Here is a 17790-nt window from a genome sequence, read left to right as displayed (position 1 = left end):
TAAAATAATGGTGAATCAAAGTTAAGAAATAAAAATAATACATATCTCAAAATTTGATCAAATGGCTGGGCCATAGTGTAACTATCTATCTTGCTAGGACTTATGTGCTCAAAGGGTGACTTCCCAGAATCGTTAGCCCTAAGCAGTGCCTCAATCATTTTTTATTGTGCTTCTACTTGTTATCTTAGAGCATTAAATTTAGCCGAAGAAGGCACATCTTTTAGAGTCTTTTTTTCCTACTATTTGTTTCCTTAAGACCCCCATGCCAACATCCCTAACACGTCCCGGGTGATCACGATTTCCTAATGCCTTTTCTAAGACATCTTCGTCCTGAGGAAGCTCGCCTTTAGAAACTTCTTTTGAGATGACACTCTATTCATCATAATTTAGAAAACACAAGTAATTAAAATAACAATTATTAACATGTTATGCAAAGTTGAAAATGAAAATATTTACGATTTTTTTGGCAAGTTCTCGAATATGTTCATCGACATAATTGCCATCTTTATCAGTTCAACCTAATATAAAGAGTTTGGCCTGTGATATAGAACTCTCTGGTGTACCCTCTTCATCGATCTATGCATTAAAATACATTAGTGACATTACATATTGCATATCAATTAATAAATTCAAAACATACCACTTGTTGCTCGATCCTTGAATACCCTAAGCGTCCTTTTAGGAAGGGAAAAAGATTTTTTGCCCTTAAATATTTATTCTTCTAGCTTAGTTCCTAAAAAAATAAAAAGTACCATGATTTTAGTGATCAATTCATATAAAATTATTACACAAAATATCATGATCCTTACTAAGAATGATTTGTTAAGGCGCCTAGCAACAAAAGTATCCCAATGCTCTTGTTTGATAATGGATCTTATCAACTCAGGGACTGTAGGACTAATATAGCCATCAGTATGAGTTATGTATTTTGATCCTACAAAATATTGGAAGGCATGATATGCCTTACATGCTACTTCCATGACAAAATACCTTCGAATGACATCAATCCAAATGTTGACTACTCAATCAATTGATTTAAGATATAAGTTAGAAAATTTACATGATAATATAATAAATCAATTAATATTATAAATACATATATATTACCTCAACTTGTTCCCATATGAAATCCTTGGAGCTGAATCTACATCATGCCAACTATTCATTGATAATCCTAAATGCCCTCTAGTCATAGCCCCAATATAGCTGGAAAATTTATGATTGTTAGTCCTAATTGGTTGACCCTTTGAATTTCACTGAAGAGAATATTTCTGTCCAGCCAACCGTCTTCGATTAAACTCACCCATCAATACCAAGTCTTTTCTAATTGATGTAGCCATAGTTTCTTGAGCATTTTTAGCCATAGGCTAACTGGTGGATGTAGAAGGATGATCACCCGTCGACAGGTCAGGAAGTGGGTCATTCGGTGAGTCAAGGGGTGATAATCGTGCAATAAGGCCCGTCATATATACCCATTTTTGTGGTAGTGCTCCCTCGGCCCCTATTTATAAGACATTTTTGAGGTGATTTGATGTTTCAAAATATAAAATATTTTTATAAAAATAAAGTTTTCATTAATAATTTTTAATATTACCCTTTATATATATTCTCTTTTTTTAATATTCTTTCATAAATAAAGTAGTAAATGAAAGGTATTTTTAAAAAATTACTTTCTCCATTAAAAAATATAAGGTATTTTTTGAGAAGTTAAATGTTAAAAAATGTAAGGCATTTTTAGTCTTTTAAGATGTTATCATTGCTTTTTTTTTTTAAGTTTTCCTATTAATAAATGACCTTATATTATTATAAGGTGTTTAATAGGGGTAAATATGAAAAGATATGATTAGTTTGAAAGTAGATAACTACTTTATTGGAAGGTGAGATTTAGTTAAAAATGCTTTACATTTTTAAAGGGAGGAAGTATATTTTTATTTTAAAAAAGTAAGATTGTAAAGTGTATGTAATAAACTTTATTAATATATGTAATATTGTCTAAAAATATCTTATAAATTGAAATGAAAAGAATATTAAGGATATAAGATTATAATTTGAGAAATATAAATAAGGATTTATTCTCAAGAGCGTTGAATATTTGTTAAGTTAGCATTGAATATTTGTTAAGTTTTTTTACCGTCAATTTAATTTTATGAACGTTGTTGATCGGTTTTATGCGTCAGTTTCGTCGTTAATTTTTTTTTTTTTTTTTGCATATGCGTATGCAACACGTGTGAATATGATGGTTGATCGACATAAAAGTGAGAGAAATACAATAAATACCAGACTAATTAGATATTTAGTTATGTACATTTAAAATATTAACTTGCCTTGAATTAATTAAAAATAAATATTTTAAATATTTAAGTTTTGTCATATAATAATATGATTGACTGTACCATGACACCTAGCTCTTTCCTACGGACTTAGCAAACTAAACTTAATTAACGCTCAACAAATGTGTATATTCATGTTTTAATGATGCTTAAAGGATAAATTTGTTTTGAAAATTTTTAACCAGGTGTAGCTAATATTCTAAACTTTTGATGGCAACAATGTTAGTACGAAGAACATTTATTCGAGAAAGGATGGCGGGGTTATTACTTATTGGGTTCACACGTTGTGGTCGACATATGTCAACTTTCAGAAATTCATACCCATGTGGTCCACGTTCACAGTAATTAAAGACTTCAGCTATACATGTTTCAGATTCTTATGGGCAATCTTTTTGTTTTTGGTTGAACATTCTGTATCCTTAACTTGCCCCACCTTAAATTGAGTGGACTTTAACAATATCCAATCTAAATATGAATTGAGTTACATCATCAATTCGTTGAATGAAAACTCCGCCACTAATGTTTTATATTTTTAAAACTCAACCCAAACACTTCAACTAAGTTGGTATGTATAACTTCTTTACAAGTCAACCCAATCATATATAACAAGTGATAACAATTGTTAAGACACTTTTATATGTGCTACTTTTAATTCTATTTATAAGTTACTTAGAGCATATTTTATTAAAATAAAAAATTTTTAAATATTATTAATTTTATCTTACAATTTGATAAGTTTTATATTTACCTTTAATGAACATTCTTAAATCTCATTTTTGGTATTTTCATTCAAAAAATTTAATAAGGATAAAATGTAAAGAAAAATATTGAAAATTAATAAATATGTCTTATGAATAAGATCAAATTTTTTTCTTTCTCTACCCTATAAATAAGATTAGAGGAGTATTTAGAAAAATAAAAAAATACTTTATCCAATTCTATTTATTAGTTATTCCCAGCATGTTTCATCAAAAATAAAAAAATTTAAATTTTATTAATTCTATTATAAAATTTAATAAGTTTTTATATCTACTTTTAATAAAATAAAAATAATTACTTTTAATAATTTTTTAATATTTAACAAGAGCAGGGAGATAAGAATAAATATAAAAAATAATAAAGTGTCATAAAATAAAATGAAAATTAATATTATTTATCTAATCTCGTGAAAAAGCTATGCTAGTGGGGTCCAGTGGTGCACCTCCAAACTCATTTTTGCCCGATGCGTGCGGTCCGTACCCATCGGTGCTTGCCCGAGAAAATGGGAAATATTGGTTTCCACGGGGGACAAAGCTATTGACTTCTTTTCCATTAATCTGCATATACTCCTTCGTGGCATGTATTATTATTTTTTACTTTCATAATTAAAAATAATTAAAATTATTTTTTTCATGGACATTAAATATAGGCATATCACTCAAGGGAATTAGTATTGATGAAAAGAATTATGACCACTTAAATATGAAATCTCAAGTTTGTGAACATTTTTTAAAAAAAGTACTCCTAATTAAATCCGAAAATGAGTTATAAAAATAACTAAAAATTTTATAACATGCTATAGAAATTGACGTACACAAGGCAACTTTAATATCTTGATCAATGAAGGTAATAAAAATTTATATTAAAAAATGTTAGTTATAAGTTATAATTTTGAAATTATAGAAAATTTGTAAATTTTCAATTTATCTTTTTAATTAATAATCATAATAAATTTTTGTTTAAAAATTTAAAATGATACTCCATCCGTCTCAAATTATAAGGCACTTTTGAAAGAATTTTTGCGTCCCAAAATATAAGACACTTTGAATAGATTAAGGTTTCATTAAATACATTAATTTTAATTTTACCTTTTATCTCTCTATAATTAATTTCCATCACTTCTCTTTTCAATATATTAAATGATGGATATTTTTAAAAGTTTATATTTTTATTTTAAAAGGATAAGGTTGTTAAGTATATTTAATAAAATTTATTAGTATGTGAGATTTTATCTAAAAGTATCTTATAATTTGAGACGAAGGGAGTAATACATAAACAAGGGATAAAATTAAAAAAGAAACATATTACTCTAACTTTATCTCATGCAGGGCTAAATAAAAACCTTTCAAAATTTATCTTATATTAAATACAAGAAAGTTTTTTTTTGTGAAATGTATATTTTATATTTTAGTGTGGAGGTATTCATATCACACGTCTATTGGCAGATATTTATGTATAAAGACACTGCAAATGCGAATGCCTTATCCGTTAACAAATGGAAATGAAAGGAGTAATTACCAATCAATTTCCGGTTCCACTGTCCAAGCTCCTAATAATATACAATACAGACCAAAGTCTCAGTACCACAACAACCATGTATCCTTAATAAAAGATATGTGGACTTTGAATCCTACGTGTAATGGTTACTCAATGAGTAAATGTCCTCCTACATTCCGGGATGACTATACACGAGTCAGCGGTCAAATTAATTCCTTTTCTTTATGCAATGATACTTCTTTCCATATCTTTTCTCCAAATTTAAAATTTCTTTTCGTGGACATGAGCAAATATTATTGTTAATGTTCTTAAGAAAATCTTGTTGGCTTTCTAGGGAAAATGACATTCAGGTATCCTGTAAGTTTATAACCAACTCGTAAATTTTCAAGTAACATTATAACTTATAAATAATTTTAATTGTATTTTATTGATTTTTCGACTAATTATTCACTTTTTTTTTTTGGGTTACCATGATATCTTTACAGCTAGCAGTTATGAAATTAATCATTTGATAAATCTGAGTGCTATTTAAGGACCAGGGTTATCCTTTCTCAAGTGATGCTCTTCATATACATCTTCAAAATCAAACTCTAAAATGATGCTTAAGAGTCTAAACCACTACCATTTATGACATACTTATTTGATATTATTTATATTTTTTTAATTACAAGTAAGGATCATGGTTTGTTACTGAAATCTTAATAATCGAAGGGTTTGTAGTTGTTATAATGTTCTTATGGGGTTTATAATTGTATTTCCCTTAATATTATGTCAAAAAAGAAGAAGAATTGCAATGTATCTTAAAAAAAAATTTCCACTTTCAATACCTCCTTAATTTCAGGCGGACAGCTAGCAATTCCCTGAAAATAACAATAAAGATGTAGTGATATATAATTTGTAAATACTCATCCGATCTTATTTATAAATTATTTTTACTAAACTCATTAATACCAATATAAAAAAAGTAAAAGGAATACAATTGTGCAAAATTTTAAGTACGTCCCTATATAACAAATCTAAAAAGTGATATCATGTTACTTTTTTTCTCTTATGAAGGATAATATTGAAAATGCTTTTTAAATATTATTTTAGAAGCTGCACTGTAATTTATAAATGGGAGTAGATAAACTTTTTAAAATGTGTCTTATAGTCATTTTTCCAAATAAATAGTCATTTCTTAATAGTAATTTAGTATCTAATTTTAGTAGTTGCACTTAACTGATAAACAAATTAAAAATGACAGAAAAATTAATCATTTTTTTTCATTTTAGTTAATAGTCCAGACAAAGTGATTCTTGGTTTTTGTAACCATTCTTTTTTATTTTAAATTTTAAATTGAGAGCAAATATGTCATTTCAAAAAAAAAAAAGGCCATACAAGTCTCTAGGACTACGACACAATAATTATTGCATTTTGCAGTATTTATTTGCCATTTTCATATTTCATGGTTTTTTTTTAGGGTGATTCTCCCAATTTGTTTTTTTTTTAAAAAGTTACGTGTACCTAAAAATGTGCATTGATAGAAGCATAAAACTAACAAAGGTTAACATAGTTAGTGAGGATTTGAGTGAGTAGTAGGATTTGAACTTATGATTGTGTAAATCATATGTCAAATTTAGTGTTTTCAAACTCATACCAACTTGGATGGTCGAACCGTCTTAAGAAAAGAAAGTGATTTAGTTCAACTATTTGGCTCATTTTAGTAATTGACCTGGTGTGAACACTGTATTTTATCCGAATATATTTTACATTTAATAAAAATAATGATAAATTCAACCAAAAATAAAAATACAAAAATAAAATTTTATCATTTTTATGATTATATTTTCAAAATTAAAAAAATCTTTAATTAATAGGTTTAATTTTATGTTAACCTAAATAATCTTTTATTAGTTAGGATCTTATTTCTTTTAGTTCATTAAAAAAATAACCAAAAAAATATAAAAATATAAAAATAAAATTTAATCCTTTTTAGGATTACATTTTTAAAAAAAATAATCTAACAAAATTTAAAAAAAAAATAAAATAATAATAATAATAATATTCTTGTTTAAATCTTTGAAAAATCTCTCTCAAATTATCCCAATCATTAAAGATATTAGGAACTAACTTTTGAGAGTCAACTTTTTTTAAATTTCTTCTTTTAAATTTTTTTATTTTCCCAAAAAAAAGATATTCTTGCTTAATTCAAAATTAAATTTTTCTCTCTTAATCTGATTTTCAAAATTGTGATTAACATAACATAAAAAAAAAGAAAGCATTAAAAAAAAGGGCATTAAGCATTAAAAAAAGAGAGAAAGAAAGCATTAAGCATCCGGCCACACGCGTAAAGCAAGTAGAGCAGAGTAGACACACCCACGAACGAAGGAAGCAGAAAATGCGGTCATTCACACAAAGGAAGGAAGAAAAGGAAAGAGAGAGAAACGCAGAGCAAGCAACCTCAGCCCCAAACTCGTTCAGCCAGATGAAAATGCAGAAAAAAAGGACAGAAGAGAGCATACGGCACACACGAAAACCAAAACATGCACACACATATACTTTCGGCCATTAGAAGAAAAAAACAAAGCCATAGACCAAGAAGACCAAAATGCTCGGCCACATGAAGAGAAAAAGAACAGAATGCCAGACACACGCAAAGAAAAGGAGCAGAAACACAGCATGCACACACACAAAGAAAAGGAGTCAGAGACGCATCAGAAAAAAAAGGCAAAGATGCACGAAAAGAAGAAAAAATATAGCATAAAAAGGGGAAGCAGAGAGCACTGAGGGCGAGGGAGAGACCAAGAGAGGGAAGTCTGAACAGGCACTGAGAGCGAGGGAGAGACTAAGAGGAGGAGAGTCTAAATAGGCACGGCAAGAGGAAGATCTGAGCTTCAACAATAAAGGAATCTCTCACGCAAAGATTTGTTTGGGGGAGAGGACCGAGAGTCTGAGATAAGGAGGAAATTTTCAAAAAAAAAAAAAAGGACAAAGATCCGGAAGAGGTTGGAGCTGAGAGAGCGAGAGGAGAGTGATTGAGCACTCTGATGTGAAGGTGTTCAGATATGTATCAGCATTCAAAAAACACAGGCAAAGGAACAAAGGGATTGATGGCACATTTATACCAAAGAAGAAAATGCAAAAAATAGTAGCATGCATGCGCACATGGGTTTTTGGACTAAACGAGATCATCATCTTCTTCTTCCCTCAATCGCACGAGTTAGGGTGGAGAATTTGTCACAACCACATGAGTTCGTTTGCCTCATTTCTTCTTAGCCCGAGTTCGTTCATCGCCGCACAAAACTCTCATCTCTCTCTCTCGGACACAGTCGGACTATCATAGACAAGAGAAGAGGGAGTTGAGCACGTTAAGGGAAAAACGGATGAGAGAGACTGAGAGTGAGAGAGCACCAACAGAAATTTCTAGAGGTTAGAAAAAGAAGGAGACCGAGAAGGAGAGAGACTGAGAGAGATTCAATGTTGATCTTTAAAAAGGATCCGAATTGAAAAACGAGAAGCATCGTGAACAGAGACTGGTAGACGCAGGAGGAAGACTGAACCATGAAAGGGAGCATATTAGAATGAAGAAAAAAATAAAAAGCTGATTGGAGATAACTGTTAAAGTAAGAATGGCTTGAATAATATTATTTTTTTTTGCTTTTCTTTCCAAGATCTTATGGTGGGCATAAGTTTGCATAAGTCCTTGATAATAATCATTATAAAATATCATATGTAATTTGTGTCTCTTAATGGTCTAAATAAAAATAAATATTCTTTCTACTTTATAAATAAAAATATAGACAAAGGAATAGGTTAAATTATACATTATTCTCTTGAACTTTAAATCATGTACACATAACCTTCTTAACTTTTAAAATTTTACAATGAACCCCCCTCAATTGTTATATTTATGTAGGGAACTATATATGATTAATTTTATATATTAATTATTTATACATAACTTAAAATTTAGGAGAATTATCCATATATTAATTAAAGTTTGGGACTTAAATGCACAAAAATAAAGTTTAATAGGGTATATAATTAATGGTCAAGGGTTATTTGTATAAACTCAGAAGCTTAAAAAGGTTCATTATTAAGTTTTAAAGGTTAAGAGAGTTATTTTGTATATGTTTTAAAATTTAAGCGAATTTTGTATAATTTAACCAAAGGAATATAACTATTGTCCCGCCGTGTTGTATTTTTCGGTTGCGTGGCTTTTGCTTAATCAATTTCCACATAACGCACGGAGTCCGAGTTCGAGTTTCCGCGGAAATGAACGTGAAATGGCGGTTACGTTTCGGTGGCCTTTTGCTTGGGGATGCTGTGAAAATTTGGCGCTCTTATCCTCAATATTTGTATTAATTTAAATAATAAATTTCATGTATAAAGAATGTCTTTTTTTTTTTTGGGCCAACTCATGTATAAAGGACTAAGAACTTTTAACTGTATGTGATACACTTGCCTCTGATAACAACTAAACTTTTACTGTATATACTGAAAACAGTAGATAAAAGATAACTAAGTTTAGAAAAAATATAGTAAAAATATAGTACTTATCGAATTATATTATAATAATGAAAAATATAAAGTTAACAATAAAATAAGTCTAAATTTAACGATAAGCATTGTGTCTAGTAAAAAAAACTAGTCCTCCATAATATCGTAAATCAATATTTAAATCCTTATTTAAAGAGATATTCATATTTAATACCTAACCATGACCCGAACAAAATTACCTCCAAAAGAAAGATATATATGAACAATAAAAAAAAGTCTAAATTTTAAAAAAGAAATTAAAATATAAAAATCAGTTATAATTATTACATTTTAACAGTATCATTCATGTTTGTTGACGTTATCACCGTATATGTTTGCATATATCATGATTTAAGGTGATGAAATTATAATTTAAGAAAATATAAATAAAAATTCTAGGAATATCAAACTGATTTATTCTCGTATGAGTTTGAGAAAATATTATTCAAAGACTGTTGAAGCAACGTAATGTCAAAATAAGGACAAAAAATTTTAAATATCATTGCAAGATAATTTTTGATGGGAAAAAATTATAACACCCCTATTTTTCTATTTCAATTAACAAATAGTCATTCGTTGACTAACAAATACCCATTCACATTTAACAAGAAGTTATTCATTAATTGATAAATTTAAAAATATAAAAAGGCTTGGTTGTGAATAGGGACAAGTGTAAAATATGTTTCAACAAGTACTTATTACATTTAATAAGAAGTCGTTTATCAATTGATAAGTTTATTAAAAAAAAAAGATGGAGTATTATTGTTGTTCTCCATTTAAAATTATTTTCAAATAATCAATACCATGGTTCTATCGTAAAATTTTTAAATTTTTATTTAATATTAAATTGTGTCAACGGCCCTTGAATATATCATTCAAATCTTTTCCAACTAACTTTGTCATGACTCATGAATATCAATTTCTTAACTAGCTAAAAAAACTCAAATAACTAAGAAAAATGATAGTTAGATCTAATATTAAATTAATTAATGAAATTTAAATCTTAAAACAATTTTTTAAAATTAGTCAAAAAAATCAATTCAAATATTTAAAACAAACTGAATAAATGTAAGTTTCAATTTTAGGTTCTAATTATATAACAAATTTTTTAAATTCATGCTTGGCTTGTTTTGGTATATAGGGTTGGCAGAGGTCAAGCTAGGCCTTAAGCTATTGATAGGAGCTTGACCTACTCCCACACTTATGCATTTTATAATTTTTTTAATAATGAGTGTCACAAAAAACTTTTTTATGGCTCAGAATAAATTTTATTTTTATGTTCTAAAGAGATATATTAAATATTATTTTTTCTGTTTTGCACCTTATTTTTATGAAATGTTTTGATTAAAAGTTAAATCTAACTAATTTTTTTGTTTTAAAAAATTTTTGTATACTTTTTTTACTCAAAATAAATTGTGTATATTTTAAAATAAAATGGTGTTAATATTTCGACAAAAAAAATGAAAGTTTGATTTATCTAAAATATAAATTTCTGGAGGACTTTCAATCCTTCCATAATTTCATGCGCACAGCTAGCAGTTTCTCTTAAAAAGAATAATAAACATGTAGTGATATGTAATTTATAAATATTTTTGTAAGTATTATTATTGGAGATTCAAGGCATGATCTAATTTTAGTGAGTTTATGAAACCAAAATTACCTAACTTTTTGGACTAGATTTAAGTACTATATTTTTATTTAATCTCAAGCCAAAACAAACAGATTTTACTGTGTTAATGTTAATAATATAATAATAACATCTTGTTATAAAATAAATAATCTATAAAGCTCAATCCATACATGTTGATTTGGTTAGAGACAAACATCATAAGTATATAAAAGTATATAAGGCTAAGTATATAAGTTTTTTTTTAATATTTTTTTACTAAAAAAAAGAATAAATATGTAGATATTTAACCTGCTTTTTTAAAAAATAAACTGTCTTTAGTTTTATGGGGCCAAATAAAATGTGTTTAATTATTGATTTTCCGTGAAGAAAATAATTTCAAAATCATTACAAATATTGTATTTTTTTTTTAGAAGTAAGTTATGCACATACAAAGATGAGATTACATACTTTGATCGAAACACTTAACGAGAAATATTATACGCGCGCATGCGTTCTTGAATAACAAAACACACACACACACACAATCTTATATATCCGTTAAACAGTGTTTTAGAAACCTCGTTTCTATCACAACTTACAATTCATTGATCTAGCAAATGGATACTACGCGGTAAGATTCAGCGATATTTTCATTATCACAAAATCATTACTGGGGTTGAATTTCAAGGTCTATGGGTGATATTCAAGGTCACTATGTTGCTGTTCAACGCTGGAGTCCAAATTTCAAACCCTACAGTAACAATTTGAGAAAACTTGTAATGTGGGTTAGGGTTCTATCTTGCCCATGTATTGCTATGATGAAGAAATTCTATGGGAACCAGGCACTATCATAGGATAAACTTTAAAAGTAGATTTTTACAAATTACTTACTTGTTAACGATATATTGGGGACTCACTAGTGACTCGAGTAAGGACAAGGTTTTAGGGCTCAGAATAGTTATAAAAAGTATTTACAAATTAAATACTTGTTAAGCACTCAAAATTGACAGCAAATTTCCAACATACAGGTGTGTGTTGCATGAAAAGCACATAAATTAATGTTATAGTGGGGACAATTTTGCTTCGAATCCAGGGAAATGAATTTGGCCTAGAAAGTTATTAGATCAAATGTTATTGATTTAAAATATCTATAGAAAAATGAGCAAAAATTACTCCTAAATTTTAGACCTAATAATATTATAGTCTCTGAACTTATTTATTGTGCAAATTATTTTTTAACTTTTAAAATAGTGTAATATAGTTCTTTCCCTTCATCAAAATTAACTTTGACCATTAGTTAACTATATAAAAATGACCTTAAAAATAATAACAAATAACCAAAAAATACAATAAAGGACGAAAAAATTACAAACAAAGACCCAATATATTACATAAAAGGAGAAATTTTTTTGCTCATTTTCTACAATTTTTGTAGTCTTTTTATATCATTTTCTGGTCAACTAATAAGTAAAGTTAACTTTTGTTAATAACAAGAGTTAGATTGTACTGTTTTCAAAAGTCAAGAGAATAATTTGTACAATAAATGAATTCAAAGTCTATGATATTGTTGGGTCTAAAGTTTATGAAATGATTTGATCATTTACTCTTCTAAATCTATCTATTTAATATGTTTAATAGATGAAATTTGTGTGACTACTTTAGCTAGTGGTATGAGTTGTTAGGGGAAAAAAATTGGAGGTAAACGAAAAGAAATTACTTCTACTTGATAGTTAATATCAACAAGATAGGTTCATTTGGAAAGGATGTGCCTCTAGATCTTACAACACTAAGGATTGATATAAATCAATTGCAGGGAAATTGAGCAACTTCCATCATGATACTTTCCTATGGCTTGGAAGATTAAACTTCCTTTAAAAATGCTTATCTTCCTTTGGAAGCTTCTTCATGAAGCATTACTTATCAATGACATTCTCTGAAAACACCATTTGTTTTCTAATAACAAAAGTTCCTCTAGTTGTCAAGATGAGGAATTGATTCCCCACCTTCTTTTTGAGTATCCTTTCTCAAAGGCTCTCTAGTTTGATTATATTCATTCATTACAGATTTCTTGAATTATTTAAGTTACTTGCAGCCTCGTGAAAATTTTATCAAGAGGCTCTTTTGGATAAGGAATTAGATCTACATAACTAATTCATAATTTTAATACATAATATTTGGAAGATTCAGAATTTTATCATTCATAATGGTCACAAGCTTAATAGAACTATACAAGAATTTCATCACTCATATCATTCCCTAAAGCATGCTTGTACTTGGGATGAAAGAGATTTGCATGCATAAGTTTTCAGTGCTCCTTACACCCCATTGGGCAAGCGTAATCTCATGGTTAATAGAAGGCGATTTTCTTCACTCATGGATTATAATGGTGCTTCATCTGCACCAAGGAAAAAAAAAAAAAGGCATGTTTTAATAATAATTGACATTTTGTTCTTCATCAAAGGACAACAACTTGTCTGATTTACCTAATCGAAACGCAGGTCTTTTGATCTGAGTAACTTTGTGACTCTTTGCCTTTGATCTACTCTGCTTTGGATTTCATATGTCACCCCAAATCCCAGGAAACTTTTTTATTTGCAAGATTTCATCTTCTTATATTGACCGAATTGTGTTCCCCCCCCCCCCCCAAATGAACTCTCAACCAGAGGCTTTAGTTTAGTGATAACAAGATACATTCATTCTCCACTCACCAATTTCAATGTAGTTTGTGCAAAAATCTTAAAATCAATCCCTGTGCAAGCGGACGCAGGTCTTCTATCTTTTCACTTCTTTTTTAGTTTCCCGCCTTTATTTATTGTTTTGTTTTTTTCTTTTTTTATCCTATATTTGAACTATTTGTTTTTTATCAAAAAAAAAATTCCTTCAATTGTCGGTAAGAATTTTGAAGAAGAAACTATGATAACACTTGAATTTTATATATATATATATATATATATTTAAAAAAAGTAAAAGATGGTTTATCTATAATAAAATGTTCAAGTTTTATTTGCGTGTCATAATTCTTATTCATGGATACACGTACAGTGTTTTAGATGAACAAGGAAACCTGGTGGTGTTATAAGGACAGATCAACCATATTAAACATATAGGTGACTGACTTAGGTTTAATTGCAAAAATATGATGCTGGCCAGAAAAAAATAATTAATTTAATTTGAAATAAAAAATTATTAAACTATAGTTCTAAGATAAGAAAAATTGGACCGTCTCCACTTCAATTTTCTCTCGGACGGGGTTTAGACATGTCTTTAATTAAGACTATTTTAATTGTTTTATAGGGGAGGAAAATTGAAATCTCATAGTTACGTGAATAATTTTATTATAACACTTTTAATTTTCTCCAAATTTATATGAAAAGAATTATTTTCATTTACAATTTTTATGGATAGTATGACTTCTATTTTTTGTTTTGGTAAACCATATTGTGACTTATTGTATGTATGTATAATTTGGTGTCCGAATGTGAAATACATAAAAATTCAACAACAAACAAAGAAATATATAACAATTCTACTCCTCTGAATCAAACCGTTTATTAACTTACAATCAATCAAATACATAATAATGAAAAAAATTAATGAATGGGGTTTTCTTTACACATAAGAAAGCACAAAAAAAAAAACAAAAAACAAAAGAACATTAAACATCGACGACAAATATTAGATCCCATGAAAGTCCCATATATGCAAGATATTGTGCTCATTGCTTCTTCTTCATGTTCAACAAACTGAGCAACGGTTTTCTTGGGACAGGAATAAACTTCATAGCCCAACCAATAGGCCAAGAAATAGCTGCCATTAAAATGCAAGCACCCCATTGCCCCCAGTTCAACCTCTCAGTATTTGCAAATTTCTTTAGAAACTCCACCATCAATACTTGAAGCAAGATGGTTATCCCTATGATTCCCAAAACAACCTGTTCTTGTGAATTCCCTTGAACACATTCTTCTTCTCTAGCTTCCTCGCATTAAACTCATTAAACACTTGACATAACACAAAGGTATTGAAAATCAACGTGTCATTTACCTTTGAACTCACACCAATATATCCTCACCCTTGAACTGCATTGTCAAGAGAATTGTGATTTGATATAAAGCTTGGGCCAAGAGATTTCTCCACATGATGTTGGTGATAAGAGGCTCAGTTCTACCTACTGGATGTTCGTTCAATAACTCTGTTGTAGGCTTCTCTGTTGCGAGAGCTAAAGCACCCAAAGTGTCCATTATCAAGTTCACCCACAAGAGTTGGACTGCTGTTAATGGCACTTCTCCTGAAAGTTAATTGCAAGTGCTGCAACATTCACTGTGAGTTGAAACTGAATGAATTTTTGGATGTTATTATAGACACATCTTCCCCACTCAAAACTGTCACAACTGAGGCAAAATTATCATCCAAGATAACTATATCTGAGCTTTCCTTTGCCACTTCAGTGCCTTGAATTCCCATCGAAAGTCCTATATCAGCTTCCTTTAATGCTGGTGCATCATTGGTGCCATCTCCTGTGACTGCAACTACATGACCTTTCTATTTGAGGCATTGAACCATGAGGAGCTTGTCAAATGGGGAGGATCGTGCCATCACACAAATTTTCTCCACTCTCTCTAGTCTTTTTTTTGGAGGCAAGTTTCGAAATACCTCACCTTCGATTATAGCTTCTGATGTGTCTTGATTTGGGTGGAGAATACCGCATTCTGTGGCTATGGCTTTGGCTGTGAAAATATTTATCTCCTGTGACCATCTTCACATTTACTCCTGCTTGTTGGCAATCATTTACAGCTTTCTTGACACCTGGACGACATGGATCCTTAATACCAACAACTCCTAAGAGGGTGAGGCCATCTTCTTTTACCTTTTGGACTCCATCATCTTTTTCAACTACTTCTGCATGTGGCAAAAGCAATACATCTAAGGCTGCTAGCAGCCATTCCTTGAATGATTTGCTCAAACACCAACTGAATGCTATTGTCAAGGTCTTTTATATTGCCGAAGCATCATAGTACTTTGAGCATAGTCTTAGTACCATCTCAGCTGCTCCTTTCCAATGTGCATGGACTTTGTTGTCTGCTTTCCTTCTAATCAAAACCCCACTTCTCTTCTTCTTTGAACTGAAGGCTTCCACACGAAGGATGGTGCAATGTTGTGTCAACTGCTCCATGTTCATGTTCAATTCAAGAACAGCCCAGGAAAGAATGGCCTTTTCTGTTGGACTACCTACAAACTCATATCCAAAATCTGTTGATGATTTAGACTTGTAAACACTACCTGTTGTGTTAAGGGCAACTCCTTCTTGGATCAATTGAAGAACATTTGAATATACTGATGATTTGTGAACTTTCCCTTCGATAGGTTCTTTTCCAAGCCAGAACTTGGTCACCTTCATCTGATTAAGTGTTAGAGTCCCAGTCTTATCAGTACAAATAGTTGTAGCTGCCCATAGTCTCACAAGCAGAGAGCTTCCTCACCATAGCCATGTCAGCCATCATCTTTTTCATGGAATAAGCCAGCGTCAAAGTCACAGCTAAAGGAAGCCCTTCTGGAATTGCAACAACTACAATAGTGACTGCAGCAGCAACAATTTTCACAACTCCATTCATGATGTCATTAAACTTGGTGTGTTGCTCCCATCGAACTCTTTATTCCCATTCTCATCTGTCGTGTTTCCTGTGAAGTATCGAACTAACAGAACAACAAGAACAAGAAAAGCCACAGCCAAACCAACCTTGCCTATCGCTGTAGTAAGCTTATTGAGGCGTTCTTGTAGAGGGGTTTCTTCATTGTTATCTCTACTGATCGTAGACATCATTTGACCCCATGTTGTGTTCATCCCAACAGAAGTAACAAGTATTTTAGCGAACCCATCAGCCACTTTGGCCCCAGAGAACAAAAAATGGGTTTTTGTCTCCATTAATTTCTACGTGGTCACTCTCACCTGTCATGCTTGACTCATCAACTTGCACAGAATGGCCTCCAAGAATAAGCCATCAGCGGGAACTTGGTCTCCAATCTTCAACATCACGACATCGCCGACCACGATGTCGTATATAGAAACTTGTTGCCGGTTGACCACTGCGTCGTAGAACATCAACTCGGATGTTATTGCTAACTTGGGACAGCTTGTCGATTGTCTATTCTGTTTATAGTTACTGATAGATGACACAGCAATGACAAGAAAAACAGCAACGAAGATGCTTCCACCTTCATACCAGCCTTCCTTGATTCCTTCTCTTTGATGCCAAAGACAAGAGGACAGAGCAGCACAAACCAAGAGAATCAGAATGGTTGGATCCTTGAAGCCTTCAATTACACAAGTGAAAGAAACCTCTTGTGGGTGGTTTTGGGTAAGTGTTAGAACCAAACGCGTCACGCCTCTTAATGACGTCACTGAGATCATCACCGCCTTTGACTCCATAATTTACGTTGTTTTTAGAGCAGAGACCAATCCATGGACCCCACCAAGATTTGCAGAGTTTTATATTTTTCTCCTTACAAGATGACTGAGGGTGGTTTGATTAACACCAAAGGAATGGTCGGAGTTTAAATCAATGATGGTGTAAATCAATGATGGTGTCGAAGGAAGAAGGTGACAACTCAGGTTTGTGTTGGTTGTCGGTGGTGATGGGAAGAAGCAAATTGGATTTGAAGTGAGACAAGAGAGCTCTCGAACAATATATGCTAACAAACGCAAAATGCCATTTTTTGTTTGGTTTGCTAAGATTCTTCGGAGCAGTTAAAAGCATATGCGTCGTCTCCAAATGGTCACAAATGACAGAGACATATTTTCTTTGATAGGTGGAGGAAACTTACAAAAAACAGTGCAATACGAGAAATGACAGAATTGAGATGTATGGGCAGCGAGCTAAACAAGCTAATAAGACTATGAAATTTGAATGCAGGAACTGAAGACTGCAATATATAATGAGAGTATATGACAGAGACAACGTAAGAACTGAAAGGTTTCTGAAACTGAAGTATATATAGCAGGTTGGTTGATATATATGTATATATGAATGAAATATGAACGTCGTAGGAGAGTTTTTGGCACCTGAAGAATATAATGAGATC

The 17790-nt window shown here is 30.7% G+C and overlaps 1 pseudogene; it reads right to left on the bottom strand.

Moving 5' to 3' along the window:
• Positions 1-14393: 14393 nt before the first annotated feature.
• Positions 14394-17465, bottom strand: LOC129319261 (putative calcium-transporting ATPase 13, plasma membrane-type; annotated as a pseudogene).
• Positions 17466-17790: the final 325 nt, after the last annotated feature.

Source organism: Prosopis cineraria, unplaced genomic scaffold (assembly GCF_029017545.1).
Source record: "Prosopis cineraria cultivar Desert tree isolate PC_DT_omini unplaced genomic scaffold, ASM2901754v1 PC9, whole genome shotgun sequence".
Classification (NCBI taxonomy): domain Eukaryota; kingdom Viridiplantae; phylum Streptophyta; class Magnoliopsida; order Fabales; family Fabaceae; genus Prosopis; species Prosopis cineraria.
The sequence above is the reverse complement of the archived record's forward strand: the minus strand, read 5'-3'. Positions and strand labels throughout refer to the sequence as shown.